Here is a 15619-nt window from a genome sequence, read left to right on the forward strand (position 1 = left end):
GATAGCTTTACATTTAACATACAGACGTGAGAGTGGTATTGTTGTAACTCTTGGCCAGAAAGCGAATAAGCATATTTCCCAAAATTTCAAATTGTTCCTTTAGTTTACCCAAATTAGCACACAAAAAATAGGTAAAGTCAGTAAAATTTCCTTCTAACAAAGAAAAACCCCCATAAAAACTGTTCAAAGTGTGTTCTTATAGAGTAATAAGAATACAGTTTCTGGAAATAGGTTTTTTGTTAAATTTTTAAATGTATTTTTCATTGAAGCGGCCCTTTGTGTGGTTTTTCAACATAACAAAACGAGAGCATACGGTTGGTTCTAGTGATGATAGTTTGAAAATGTCTTGTTTGGTCTCTTCACTTGTTACCATACCATTTCTCTGTGCTGGAATGATTTGTTTTTTTTATATATGGAAAAGGTGGGGGAGTGGTTCAAAGCCCCAGTTTCTGACAGATGGTAGGAACCAGTGCCAGTGTAGGCCTGTGCGAGAGGCTGGGTACAAGGTGGGCCCGAGTGAGAGACAAACCACACACAGCTAATCTGGCACACCATCCAACTTCTTGGCAGCTCTCCGAGGGTAACAATTACCGAAGCAAGGTGCTGTAGAGCCGCCGCTTTGAAAATGAAATGAAATGAGTTTTTCCCACCACAGTTACAATCAGTACTGAAATGCTGATTATGTTTCAAACGCGTGTGTGGTTTCCTTTGTTCCTAATGCACTGAGGAATATAAAGCAGATTCAACTGACAAAGAGGTGCTTTGTGTTGTGGCTCAGTGTTTAACATTTACTTACTCTAAATCTCTACCTCAAACAGTCAACAGTATATTTGGATTAAGACCTGTAGGAAACACAGAGGTGTCCAGTGAAAAACTTGAGCTAAAAATGTCTGTTTGGGAACAGGCAGGGCCGACTGTAATGAGGCACTGAGGGGCCCTGTCAGACTGGAGACAAAAGACCCCACTGGAGTCCTTCACACTCGCAGGGGAGAAGTGCCAATTCTTCTGTCCTCCCCCTCCAGGTTTGATACTCTGAGTGGCTCTGTTCTACTCTTAGCTACTGATCAATATGTCCTGTTCTCCTCTTTTCTGGTCAGCTTGTCACCGAGCCCGTGGGGAAATGTGAAGAAATGGCACAGTTCCATGAAGCAGCTGCGGCCCCCCATCAGCTGCCAGGCACCGCTACAGAACGTCTGTTTTTTTGTGAACTGATATTGCCCACAAGGAGCGGTGACAGAGGACTTATAAACCAATGAGGGATGCTATAGGGAACCAAGCGTGACTACGGTGTGAAAAACATCTATATCTTCATAAGAATCAGGCTGTGTTCACACCTAACATTGAAATCCATCGTCACTAATGTGATCACAATTTGTCACTACCGAATCCAGATGTGATTATACCCAAAAATGTACAGATGATGCTTTGGGATTAGATTTTTAGGCTGTATTTAGCATGTATGTGTCTGCATATGAAGTAGGGCTCATTATTTTTATCTTTTGTTGTGCTTATATGCAGATCTTTAGGTAAGCATCTCATAGTTAGCATCTTAGTGTGCTAGCATGCTAACATTTGCTAATTAGCACACAAAATACAGCTTAAGCTGATGAGAATGTCATTTATGTTGAGGGTATTTAGTCACTATTAGACAAATGAAAAGTCTGACCTGATGATAGCACCAAGAGTCAGGAGATTATTATTATTATTAAAACTCCCCCTGAGAGGACATGAATGTCTGCAATAAAATATCACTTGTTAAGACATTTCACTCTGAACCAAAAACGTTACCCTCATGGCGGCGCTAGAGGAAAAGTCAGAGCACTACCAAAGTCGTTAGGATAAATTCTCTGGGCACCACAGATGTGCATAAAATTTCGTGGCAACCAATCCAACAGTTGTTAAGATGTTTTAGTTTGGAGTAAAGTGGTGGACCAACTGATTTTGCCATCCCTAGAGCTACGCTGCCAGCTTGGCTAAAAATTCCATGTGTCTGATGTCAAAAACACCTCTTGCACTACAAACACCCTCTAGTTCAACCATGTATTGAATTTTCAAATTTCTTTGACAGACTTTGGCACATAATCAGCAGCTCATTTTACCCCCATTTTATCTTCACTTTCGCTAACCAAAAGCTTTTATTTGTGGAGCTATTATTGCCACAAGAGAACCTCATGAATGAAAACAACTGTGAACAAATTTTGCAGCAAGAAGCACAAAATCTAAATAAAAGTGTCCCATATCACATCGAAAGACTGCCTAGTCAACTTTTTTAGTTTCTGTATAGCACAACAAAATGTCCCAGACATATTTGGATACAGTCTATTTTTCTACACCAACCAACAGGGACAAGGTTGTGAGGCTGAGGCAAGGTACCAAACTGCCACTGCTAGCACCGACCATGTGTGTACATGTACTTGTTTTAGTTTTCAGTGGTTGCAGCTTCCCAATGAGGACAATAAATCTGATATCAACAGAGAAACATTTTGATGTCAGGTGTGAACTGAAATTGATCTAAACCGAACATCAGCTATCAACAGAGCCACAGTCATATAATCATCATTTCTCGACCATGAATCTGTAAAAGGACACTGTTGTTCATCATCTCCCCTGCAAGATATCCATCATATTAATCCACTCGAGTCATTTAATTCAATTATCTTACAGCAAGTGAGAAGCAAAATGTGCCAGAGGTGTGAGATTTCATTTGTTTCTGTACATCATACAGCATGACATTGTTGCTGTCTGATGTGACTGTGAAACAAAGATGTCAGCACTATATGAGACATATTCCTGCAGAATATTTCTGAGCCTGATTGGATCCCAAAGGAGTCGGTTCATCAATTGTTGTCCATGTTTATGAAAAATAATTACCTGTCAAACCTGCTTGATTATGCAGAAGTTTTTTTTTTTTATCATGTTTATTTATGATACCTTTTTCTTCATTTTTAGTGTGTTTGAGTACACCAGATATATAAACGATGTGTATGCACAAAAAATATGCATATGCAATTTACGACAGATCAACTGGTATTTATAACCACACAGGATGTGTGCATGTCACACATACTCCAGATCTCATGATAACACATGGTTGTCTGGAGCGATAGAAAAATAAGGTGAGAGAGAGAGTTAACCACCGTCTACACAGCAATATGTAACAAGCCCAACAAAGTCACATCTCTGACATTAAATTGGATTAATTACTTTGGTGTGATCCATTTTTACCTCCTTCTATTTACATTGGCAGCATCATTTTATTGCGTTATATCTGTGTTAATGTTCTTTTCATTGAAAGGTTTATAGTGAAGCACTTTGTAAAGTCTGTTACGATATAATTGCTGTACATCATTGATTATATTTGTGAAGTTTATGATGGAGATTGAGAAATCACTGCAGATGATGGTTTACAGGTACATGTGATACTATAAATAACTGCAGCCATGTGTAATGATGATATAACAACATTTCCTCTGTCATTGCTGTAGAACATTGAAACATAATATGTAAAATTGTGCTTTTTATTTTTTTCTTTACCTTTCTTTTCATTGACAAGTATAAAGAGGAGTGGAACAAGCAAAGGCATTCTCATGCAAACAGGTTATGAAAGGTGTTTATATCCATTCATGGCTAACTGCTAGAGTGGAAATCACACTTGTGCACATGTGCCCAGTTTCACAAAGACTGAGATTTATAAACCATAACCATGCGTATGCACAGCTTTATACTGAATCTAATAAAAATAAAATGTGCAAGTGTGTTTCTGTCTTTGTGTGTACACAGACTATTAGTTTAGAACCTGCATCTGGCTCCAGATTTGGATTTTCCCTCCAAACAGGCCGCCTGTCTGGCTGCTACTTCTCAGAATACCAAACTATTCAAGCATGTCACAAAATATTTGATATGCTTCATGTGATTTGTTTTTGGATAAAAAAAAAAAATTAGCAATAACATGAAATCATGATTTATGTTAAGATATCGTGTTTGAAAATTCATGAAAAACACTGATTCAAAATAAATTGAATTACCTTACACGGCTCAAACTGCCTTTCATTTGTTTAAAGAAATACAATTTTAGGTCCAGAAATTTGTCTTTGCTCATCCCATAAACCCCTAAGGTTTGAAACATTCTGTGTAGAGTCTCACACTTTCCTGCTAGTCAGCGCAATGCAAAAAACAAACCAAAAAAGCTCACCTGATCCGGTATCCTGGTCAAATGTTTGTGTTATTTTTGCAGCTAAATGTTAAAGTTGAACGGGCCCTTTTTGCCATCTTGCTTTACATAAAGTGATAAACTGTGAACAGAGGTATATCTGAAAAAAAAAACAAAAAAGTGTTGATGAGACAGCGTTAAAAATACTCCGGTGCCCTCCCTCAGCTGCAGTCAGATGGATATAAGGAGAGAGGAGTCACAGGAAGAAGACAGAAGACCTGAAATAGCCTCCTGAAATAGCCTGAAGCATCCAGGGAAAGAGACCTGCCTCCGCCTGCTGTTAATTCCCCTCTGTCCTTGAATGTATGTGTGTGTGTATGTGTGTGGTCATGTGAGAATATATAGAAATAGATGTGTGTGTTTACGCTCTCCCACAACCTTCTCTACTTCCATTTTTCCCTTCTTCCTCCTCCCCTCTGATTTGATTTAAATAAAAGCCACCCAGTTAAATTAAAGTGTCAGGGTGAAAATCCAAAATGTGTTTAAGTGAAACAGGAATTTTATGAGTAAACATTTCATTCCTGCAATACTCTCACTCATGTTTATTCATTTATGACGAGGCTATGAAGTAATGTTCCGTTTTGGTTGCTTGCACTATTCATTAACTTGTGTATTGCCTGAGGTGTAGCCACTTATAATGGCTGTGGAGCTGTGTTGGCAGCCATGCTATTGACAGAACCATATGGATTTCATTTCATATTCATCACACCAACCCCAGAGAAAAAGATCCACAGGACTGTGTCTTTGTGTGGTTGTGCGACAAAGTGGTATTTGCATGAGAGAAAGTAAGAAAGATAGGAAAACAATGACAGCGCAAATGTGTTTGTGAGTGTGTGTGCGTGCGTGTCTGCGCGTTTAGATCCCCATCCTATCTATTTTGGGGGGAATCGTTTTAACAGCACCATTTCTGGACGCCATCAAACTGCCCAAGGTCTCAAGCGTGAGCTGTTGCCATACATCAAAGTATTGCTGATCGATATTGATCGATCTGTGCAACTTCAGGGAATATCAGTGCCCATCTCTGCCTCACACACCATTCTGTTTATGTAATTAATATGGAAGACGAGACGTAACTCGACCGTAACTTTTTAACCTTGTTGAAACCCCAATAAATCACAAGCAGAGATGAATTGAGCTGGCAGGTATTGTTGTCCTGCTCTGAGCTGTGTGGGAAAAACCCGCAAAGGAGAGAAACAGTATAAAATATGTCCACCAGCACACAGTTTCCCACATGATGTCCTGTATCTGCAGGTCACCTGATACCCTCTTAGCATCAGTTTGTTTGCCACGTTTGCTCAACGAAAAGAGGTCAGCTATGTTGTGGCTGGGATTTGGTGTGTGAAGGAATGTGATGGAGGCTCTGTTTGGTTTGAGGTTCTGGCAAAGATCTTGTTCTTCCTCCAGCTTGACCAAAACCCGTTGGAGTTGGTTTCAAAGTATAATAACAGTTATTTTCAAAACATGCTTTATTTTCTGAGGTTTTGTAGAAGCAGAGTAAGGGTTTCTGCCACAATTTCACCTACTTCCAAGGTGCACGGAGAAGGGAAAAAAAAGTTTCAAGAGGTCAAAACTCCAGCAACACTTGTAGTATGTAGATCTTTATTGCACGACCTAACAATAAAGTTATTCTATATACAAGTGTTGCTGTAGTTTTGACTTCTTTAGACTATTTTCCGAGGTTTTGCCATCATAACAGTTGATTATGATGAGAATTTTGACACTTGCTTCACTGTGGATTTATACAACTCTTCACTTTTTTCATATTAAAATTCATGAATAAAAATCATTTTGGTTCTGACATGTGCTAGAGCAATAAAATATCATATTTTCTCCATTTCTTCCTTAGGATATCACTGTCAGCAAAGTAAACAAAGCAGGGTGTGATCCAAACAGTTTTAGTATTTTTTGTGAATTGCCAAGTTACAGCTATGTAATTATTTGCTCCTCCAGTATGAGTGTTGTGAGTGGTTACTCTGCAGATTTTACACATAAAGGTCAGTTTACTCATCATGGAGAGTGCTGCTCAGCCTGTAAAATAGTTTGTATAATGTCTCATGTTCGACTGCTTCCAGACCTTTTAATCACTGCATGCGTCTCAGAAATTGGTCTCCATTGATGGCTGTTTGGGAAAACAGTCAGAGCTTAGTAGACAAGATTAAGAATGGGGACAACATGGATGATACCGACACTGCTGTACAAGTTAATGCCAATCCACACACCTAAATAACTCTTATATTAATATATTTCTTTAACCAATGTGACAAACATTAAGATAATAACTACCAGCAACTGCTACTAAAGTTTCCTTGTCAACTGAAAATAGTGGAATTGATACTTCACTTGCTATTTATTGGTTAGGACAAATAAAACAAAAGAACCCCCCTCAACAAACAATCTGGTAACATGAACACAATATCAAGCAGACTGAATGAATTAAAACAAGTCTTCTGTGGCTCTGGAAGAGATTCAGGTCTGAGAAATAATAATAATAATAATAATAATGATGATGTCATCAGGGCTATCTCGGCTTAGATAACATTTTTTTTTTTTTAATGAAAGCCTGCGTTACAAACTTGAGGTCCACCGTTTTAAAGATGTAGACCTTTATGAGGCAGGGAGGGTCTAACTCTAGCTAACAAAATATGCTACCAAACTGCATTATGGGAAATGTAGGATTCAGTGTTTTTGAAGCCTGCCTGGCAGCATAACAAAATTTTTATTTTTAGCTCTTTTTTTTCTGTGAAGACAACTTTATAAAGCGCAATGTTAAATTGCTGGACAAATTACCTTCAGGATTCATCTGTTAGTGTTTTCTGTTTGGACATTGTTAGATTGTGCAGTACCTCCTGCAAACTGAACGTGAAAGATATTTACATTTTTTGCTATTTTTAACCAGCATGCCTCAGGGATGGCAATATCAGTCTGTTTGTTGATCTACCACTTTGGTGGTAGATCGGATTGAAATATCCTAATTATTAAATGGATTGGCACAAAATGTTAAATAGAAATTCATGGTTCCCAGATGGTGTATCACTTTGGTGATCCCTTGACTATTGGAAAGTTTGCCATGAAATTTGATATTCATGTCCCTGCATGAATTGTTATATTCTTGGAGTTCCCCTGACTTTCATCTAACACCATCATCAGGTCAAAATGTTGATTAGAGAGAGGTAGCTGTGCTCACCCCATCCTGTTTAGGTCTGGTCCTTCATTAATCGAAAAAGGCGGAGTGTCTGCACACTGGATTTTAGCTCCCAAAAAATGTCTGATTTTGCCTGATTAAGACCCTGTAGAGTTTAGAGTGTTGCTTTTCAGGAAAATAAACATTTCTGGGAGCTAAAATACAGTGTGTATACACTACTTTTCTCTGCTATGTTATTTTGGCCAATGTATTGGTTTAAAACTAATGACATTCCCATCAGCCTCAGCTGTAATTTATATTTAGTGCTAATCAGCAAACGTTAGCATGATAACATGCTAAACTAAGACAGTGAGCATGGTAAACATTATACCTGCTGAACATCATTATGTTAGCATTGTCATTGTGAGCATGTTAGCATGCTTATGTTAGCATTTAGCTCAAGCACTTATTATTTTCTTATTCGCTTAGAAGTGCTTGGATTATGATGGTAATGTTTTAACAGGACCAAATGATGAGATTTATTTTTCATGTTATCCTGCAGTCAGGATAATAATTAGCCATAATGCCTCTGTAGATTTTATGCCGCCTAATGCAAAGCATGTATGGCTGGGTGATGTTAAGTATGAATTGATTCCATCTGATATAATTCCAACAACACCTGTTCAGCTGCTGAATCAGCCCAGTTCCAGCAGTCATTATTTCTGTGTGCATTTTAAACTAATTCCATCACATACACACCACCGAGTGCTGCCTGAATCATGTACTAACTGGGGAAGGGCCAGCGCCTGCTCTGCGTTTAATCGTTTTCTCCACTGAGTATGTTTGTCATTTTCTTTTTTTTTGTTTGAACTAGTGTTGGGTTTTTAAAATTATTATTCCTCTCTGTACTTGTTCAGAGGAAAATGGAAGCATAATTGTTTACTTCATTTAGGTTGTCGAGTCCACTGATAATTGCTTCTGTTAGTGAGGTCTTATTCCACATGTCAAAGCACGGAAGTAATAAATATTGCATCTTCTTTTTCTCTGGATAATAAGGGCGGCACTTTAATTTGGACCTTTTTGCATATTTTTAGGTCAGTAGACGATCTTATTTTTTATGCAAGTGTTTTACTTGGACACATTTTAGATGACATCTGTTAGACCAAAATGATGCAAAAGTTGTGGCCTGTCCAAAGTATTTATCAGGCTGTCTAATCATGTTTTGCATCCACACCAGTCCTATGCATGCATGTGGAGAAGATTGACTGTGGCAATAAATAATCCATGATTGTAGCTTAGCTGTCATCCATCCAGTGAAAGATAAGTAAACTAATGCTTGAGCATAAGATATTCCAAAGGTGTTGGGCCAAATCATGCTTAATTTATTAAAAGACGTTATGTGCCAATTTTTCAGAGTCCAGTTTCAGCTCTGCTGCATTATTTTTGCATTGGAAGGTGAAGGTCACTGTAAATTTACACACTAATAATTTCACTTTCTAGAGTAAATATTAGCAAGCAGTATGTCTCCATGAATGCAATATTTTCATATTCTTTACATATTTATATCAGTAGGAATTTGCTTTTCATCCATGTGTTGCCTTATGTTCAAATAATGTGCATTAATCAATGTATACATGCCAAGAAGACTATGTTGTTAAAAAGACAAAAAAATGTTCCATGAATGGGCATAGGATGCAGCACAGGTACCACAACATCTAAAGCGGGACAAGATGCATAAATGATGCATAAGAACAAAAAGAATACATTCATCAGCAGTCATTATTTCATCACTTTCCTCAGAGAATTGGGCATTTATGAAGAGGAGAGTCAGCTGGGTTGAGTATCCTCCATTGATGTGGTGAAGACAGGGATAACATCAAAGAGGGAATTTGGATGATATAATATATGTGGAACCTGTCTCTTTTAAGCATGCCACTGAGCCACCCATTAGCTCTCTGTACAGGTTTATATAATAAACAATAAGATTTATGGATACATCTAAAGTTTTTCATTCTAGCATGAATAAGTATTTTACATATTCTCAAGTATCATGCAATAATGAAGAAACAAGAATAATATACACTAGATAATATGATGAATGTTAGGGACCAAGCAGTGAGGTATGAGGAAACAAGAGCTGTAGATGGTAAAATAGGTTTTTATTTACCTAAAAAACGCAAAAAACATTACAAACCAAGAATATGATAACTAGACCTATAAAAGAGGTCAACAAAATATAACTATACCCAATATAACAACGACCAAAAAAGACATTAACTGAACAAACTGACCTAATACAATGACACAAGGAAACATATATAGTGGCTTGACCAAACCAAATAACATAAAAAAGGGTTGACAATATGGACACCATAAATACAAAGCAAAACTAACTAAACCCAAATCCCCCCTATGACATGGCAGCACATGGTTCGACCTGATGAGGCTGCTCCAGTATTTAAAAGTCCACAGCTTTCAGGCACACCTTTTGCTCCACCAGGACAGGACGTCCCCCAACAACCATGGTAAGAAACGAATAATTAATATAAGAAAATTGCCTGTGTAACCCTAAAGTGGTGCGCACTCCATATAAAACACTGTAAGGTTAGAAGTTAATAAACAGATTCCAAATCAAACAACCTGTGTGGTGTTAATTGTTTGGGTGTAGTTGAATGCAAATTAAATAAACCTGTGTAGGAGAACAAACTAATGAGGTGATTCACAATATCCGAATATATAACTGTATATAAAGTAGTTCACACTAGCTCCACCTCCAGCAGCTACAACAGTAACATGCTGCTTACACAATGATGCTTCAGTATGATGTCATATATATTAATATATCAGTGGGACCAAATCATTATTTTTACTTTAATATTTTAAGTACATTTTACTGCTAATATTTACTTAATACTTTTATTTAAGTAGGATTTTGCATGCAGGACTTTTACTTGTAATGGAGTATTTTTACATTGCTGTATTGGTACTTTTACTTGAGTAAAGTATCTGAATGCTTCTTCCACCACTGCTACACTGTCTCATAACATATGGGTAATATAGATAGTGAGCTATTTATCCACTAAGTAGCAAGGTAGCCCAACAAAACACTACACTAACTAACAAACACCTTTCTGTCTTCTGATTTGAGACTGAATTGAGCAGCGGGCTGGTTTGATGGTACAGAGCAGCGAGGTAGCTGGACGGGCAGCCGATCTGTCCCCGGGGATGACGAGCTGGTCAGCAGGGTGGGAGCTGATCTGGTGCCAGTGTTCAGCTCCATTTTGTGTACTTCTTACTGCAGGTAAGACCCTTCAATTACTTTAATGACACTGTTTAAAAGTCATTATGTGAGAGAAAACCAAAATTAGCGGCAATTATTCTGCTTTTGTCAGTCCCACAATTTTACTCACTCATTGAAATTACGATCCTTGTCCTGGTGTTGTCTTTTTAATGGTGTATATCCAAAGTCGTGTCATCTTTCAGTGCTGTGTATTTGATTGGTGTTGTTGGTTTATCATCCAGTTTCAATATTGATGCTGTTAGCAGATGTTACAAATGCAAGACAAGAAAGAGAACTGGCCAGTGTCCTCGTTTGACATTTATTTTGTTCTATTATTTATTTACCTCTGACTGATGCTTTTTTGAAACTGTTCTCCAAAAAACTGTGCCAGTTGAATCAAGTATTCTGATCCACCTACATACTGATCTGCAGTTTGGTGTGGGCGCAGGAATAATAGCAAGTTAGCTTAAAGTCAGGAAAGCAGAACAACCAACCAACAACAGCCCTGGAACAAGAACATCAACATCTACTCAGATATTTCTCAGAAATCAATGTGAAACCCACTGGACTGTGCATCAACCAGTTAGCTTATTGTACTTCGATATGAAGATCCTCTTGTTCAGTAGCTACCACGATAAACACAACATTATTTGCATTTATAGATTTTCTCCTAGCGCTGTGTGTCATGTTCTTGCTGGGGGTAAAAATACACTCATAAGTGTATCTTCACCACAGTGCAGTCCACTATGGAGGCAATTTGCCAACATTAGAGTTGTCTGGGGCTAGATAGGGTGTTGAATGATGATATAATGTGTTTAGCTAGGTTCAGAAAATCTCATGCTTCAAAATGCCAATGGGTCATGTATATTTATGATTAGTGGATAATTAACATGGAAGAACTATAGCGTCCAGTGCTTCCACTAGATCACACATACATCTGACACACACACTAAACATTACGCTTAGATAATTGGTTTCTTTGTGCTAATAGTGTGTTAACTTATTTTTACTTACAAGACTGCTGAAGGTCAGTCATCTCATTTTAAGTTGAAATTATTTCTCCTTTACTGACTCAGATAGAAAATTGAAAAATAGGTATGTTAATAATAATGTCAATTTCAGTCTTCCCTCCTGCACTATGTCAATTCCTGCTTGGTGTTGTACAGAATAAAATAAAAATTTGCATCAGTAAAAAGACATGACACCCCCCCCCATTACCCCCCCCCCCCCAAAAAGCCCTGGAATAAGCAAGTCAACATCAAGGCATTTGCCAGAAATCAATGCAGCACCCACTCGGCTGTTCGTGATCCAATGAGCTCGTTGAGCTATAATATGAAGTTCCTTGTGTCCTGCAGCCACCACAGTGCATCCAAAACACCATTTGCATTTATGGATTTTCTCCTAGCACCGTGTATCTGTGTGTCATGCTCTTGCTTGGAGGAAATGTGATCTCTATTCATAGTCTTTATCCATTTCATCTGCAGCACAGTCTTGACCGAGGGCCTTTGGAATCAGTCCCACTCAGAAACGATTTACTATGGGCAGGCAGGACTGTCAGATAGGGGGCAGGACACACGGGGGCTTGTGCATGACTTTGTGGACACAATGGGTTCATGAAGGAGTGATAATGTTTGGGGGGGAGGTAATGCAATCCAATACTACATTAGCAAAACTGCAGCCCCCGCAATTTCCATGGACTTAAATCAACACCTCTCTGACACAGTCCCAACCAAAATCCAACCTTTTAAGCTTCACAAAGCTAGTTTTTGTTGCAGGACTGTTGTTTTTGATTGCATTAAACTGACATCTGGTGGGACTGTGTAGCTCATATGTGAATATTAAAATAAATGTCTACGAATATACTGATTCAATATACTGATTTTCTTTACAGTTGTACTGTCTCTGGTCACTCTTTGTCTTTGTCACTCAACTTGGAACACAAAAATATTCCTGTAACATGAGACGACCCTGATTATAAGATGACTTCCCCTTCTCTAACACCCGTTTTATGGACGAAAAAAAAACTTTTTGAGGATACAACACACATTCACTCTGGGGAAGTTCCCCTGAGATATTATTAATATTATTAAAGAAGAGGAGAGTCCTCATTCTTGAAGCCTCTTCTTGTAAAAGTGAAATAATACCATTAAAGCAAAATGAAGATCCCACATTTTTGTAGCTTGTCTATCAGACAGTTACTCACACACTCCTTATTTTGTTTTCTTTGGCAGTTAACATTTTTGTTTTTGTCTTTTTGAGCTCCTCGGCACCAGTGACAGCAGTAATTCTTGACTGGTTGACAGATAATTCTGCAGTAAAAATGTCAAAAGACACTTTAGACCCACTTTCACTTGTCATTAATGTATTTCCTCTGTGGCAGAAAAAACAAGTTGTACAAGCCCTCAGAAACTCCTGCAGGTTAAACTGAGCTAACAAACACTTTTAGGGCTGACTGACTCTAAAAGACCAACTGAGACTTGGAGACACTTGCTAGCCTAGAAACAATAAGGCTACAAACAACCCATAATGCAACACGCTGTAGGAGCTGATGTTACACTGGCACACTCAATAAGGACATTATGAAGACTAAATATGTTTAGTCCTTGTGTATAAGACAACCCCCATTTTTTCAAATGTAATTTCCAGAATAAAATATCCTCCTATATTTGGGCCAATATGGTAACTAACATGCATGATATGGAGCTAATTGTGATGTTTTGTTTTCTGACATTTAGCAGTTCAGTAATTGATTTAGTCTTCACTATGTAGACTCAGATAACTAAAGTTTATAGCAGTCTGTCTTTATTATCTACTACAGAGTCCCTCAGAGTTATTCTTGTGTTACCCTGTGCCCTCTGGATCAGCTAATAGCATCATGTCAATTTCAGTAGTTGGAATATCCCAGTTAACCTTGTTGCTTTTCATGCTGTTTTCAGGTTGTAGCTTCAGGTTGCAGAAATTTATTAGCCTTTTCAATCAAAACTGATGTCTTTTTAACCCCTCAGTCAACAGAGGATTTTTTGACTTAGACTTTCAGTAATTTTAACTTTAGTTACTTGGAAATATTAAAAGCTGAACAAGAAACTGATCTGATAAGGGATTCGAGAAGATTTAAGTTTGATAAGCAGATTCAGATTTGATAAAATGTTATTCAACCCCAACCATGCTAACTTCTCTGGGTTTTTTGTTCATTTCATAGTTATTTTCTTACCCCCCCCCCCCCCCCCCCCCACCCCCCACCCCCCACCCAAAAAACATCCAAGGCCCTTATCATCAGTAAAATCTTCCTTCACAGGCACGTCTGTAATTTTCCAACGAAAACTCAGTTTGTTTCATATTTTCAGAATCAGCTATGTTGACCAAGTATGTTTACGCTTACACACACACACACACACACATATATAAATATATACACACACACACACATATATAGCTATAAAGATAGAAACAAGTGGATAATAACATACAATGCCTTTATACAGGTGAAACCGTTTCTATAAACTGTAAACAGGATACAAATGGTGCAAAGGTGTGAAGAATGCTGGAATTAATATTGAATGGGTAAAAAAAGTGATGTTACTTTATATACATACAGAAGGTGGTTATGTATAGTATGTACAGCCTGCTCAGATATACAGTAATGAATATGTATGCATGTTGTTGCACATTTTATATTTTAAACTAAAATGAATATATGTAATTTGTAGGTACGGTGGGTGTTTTTAGTTTTACAGGGTTATTGCACAATGACTGAGCTAACTGTTCATCAGGGTGACGGCAAGAGGAAGGAGTGTTGAGCTGCTCGTACTGTTCACACACCCCTCGCTAAGGCAGCACATCAAAACCAGTAGCTGCCAGAGTAAAAGCAAAAATTGCATGAAGGTTGAGTAAACAGCAAGCTCGTTTATTGAAACCATTTTTAGGTCAGAAACGTAGTGCTAACTGCACTCAAGAAAGCAGCAAAGCACAAGAAAACACTTTCCAGATTCATCTTAAAGCTATTTCCCCCTTCTTAAGATTGTCTTTAAATGACAGTAATGGTTTTGCAGGTGATTTTTTTTTTCTCTACCTTATAACTCTCTTCCCTGTTTTCAGACACTCATGCACTACTTCAGGGGGAAACACTTACAGGCTGCCCTTCTGACAAAATAGGAAAAGTGTGTCTGTCAACGTCTGGTTGAACCGTCCACCAGCATCAAACATTTGACAGAGGCAAGCTATGCGAACAGATATGCTTTTTAAAGTTGGAAAGATGTGACTTACTGCTCACTGCTTGATGCATCATGTGATGTTTGAACTTGGCGTGAGTGCAGAATTCAGTGTAGAGGAAGCTATAATTTCATGCAATTATTTGGCACAGGTGAGTGTCTCCAGCAGCATTATGAGACGTGGAAGAAAGTGTCCTCGGCCAAATTGGTGTCAGGTATTAATTTTACTCTGCAGCACACTTCACTCTGAAGTGCATTGGTGACGAATTGTAAAGTGCAGCATTTGGAATCCATCAATGGGTCAGTACTACGGATGCTCTTCTATTTTGGGTTTAAACCCTGCTCACATAAGAAAACTTGTCAATGTATAAAGTGTATGTGAGAGTGTTATAGAGAGGGGACGGGGTGGTTCTCGTCAATGCAAATCATTCCCCGCCTGCCATCTAGCTCCAGCTGGTGTGATGCTCTGGCATATTGGCAAGTGAGGCGGGCGGGTCGATAAGGATTTTAACCGCATCTTAAAATGGGTAATGGTGGCCTTTATGTGTGTCATTGTCACTTACCCAAAAGTCACGGCTCCTAAGCACCGCCATCCATCACCTGCCTGCCTGCCACATGCCTCTTTCTGCCTAACTGATTCACTAAGCTCTGTTTGTTTGTTTGCTCTCAAAGTCACTTTCATTTATGATGGAGCTGGGCATGGGCTACGATTGCATGCAGGGCTGTACAGCACAGAGATAGACAGACAGGGGTGGTTAGCTTGCTCTAAAATTGCTCACCCACACTAAAGCATGCCATAT

General features: G+C 38.4%; 1 long non-coding RNA gene across 1 annotated transcript; it reads left to right on the forward strand.

The window, feature by feature from the left end:
- The first annotated feature begins 9336 nt into the window (after positions 1–9336).
- On the forward strand, positions 9337–12457 carry LOC122999367. The gene is made up of 3 exons (XR_006407702.1): positions 9337–9856; positions 10480–10632; positions 12096–12457. It is a non-coding gene; the product is annotated as an uncharacterized LOC122999367 (long non-coding RNA).
- The last annotated feature ends 3162 nt before the right edge of the window (positions 12458–15619 follow it).

This window comes from Thunnus albacares, chromosome 16 (assembly GCF_914725855.1).
Source record: "Thunnus albacares chromosome 16, fThuAlb1.1, whole genome shotgun sequence".
Lineage (NCBI taxonomy): Eukaryota > Metazoa > Chordata > Actinopteri > Scombriformes > Scombridae > Thunnus > Thunnus albacares.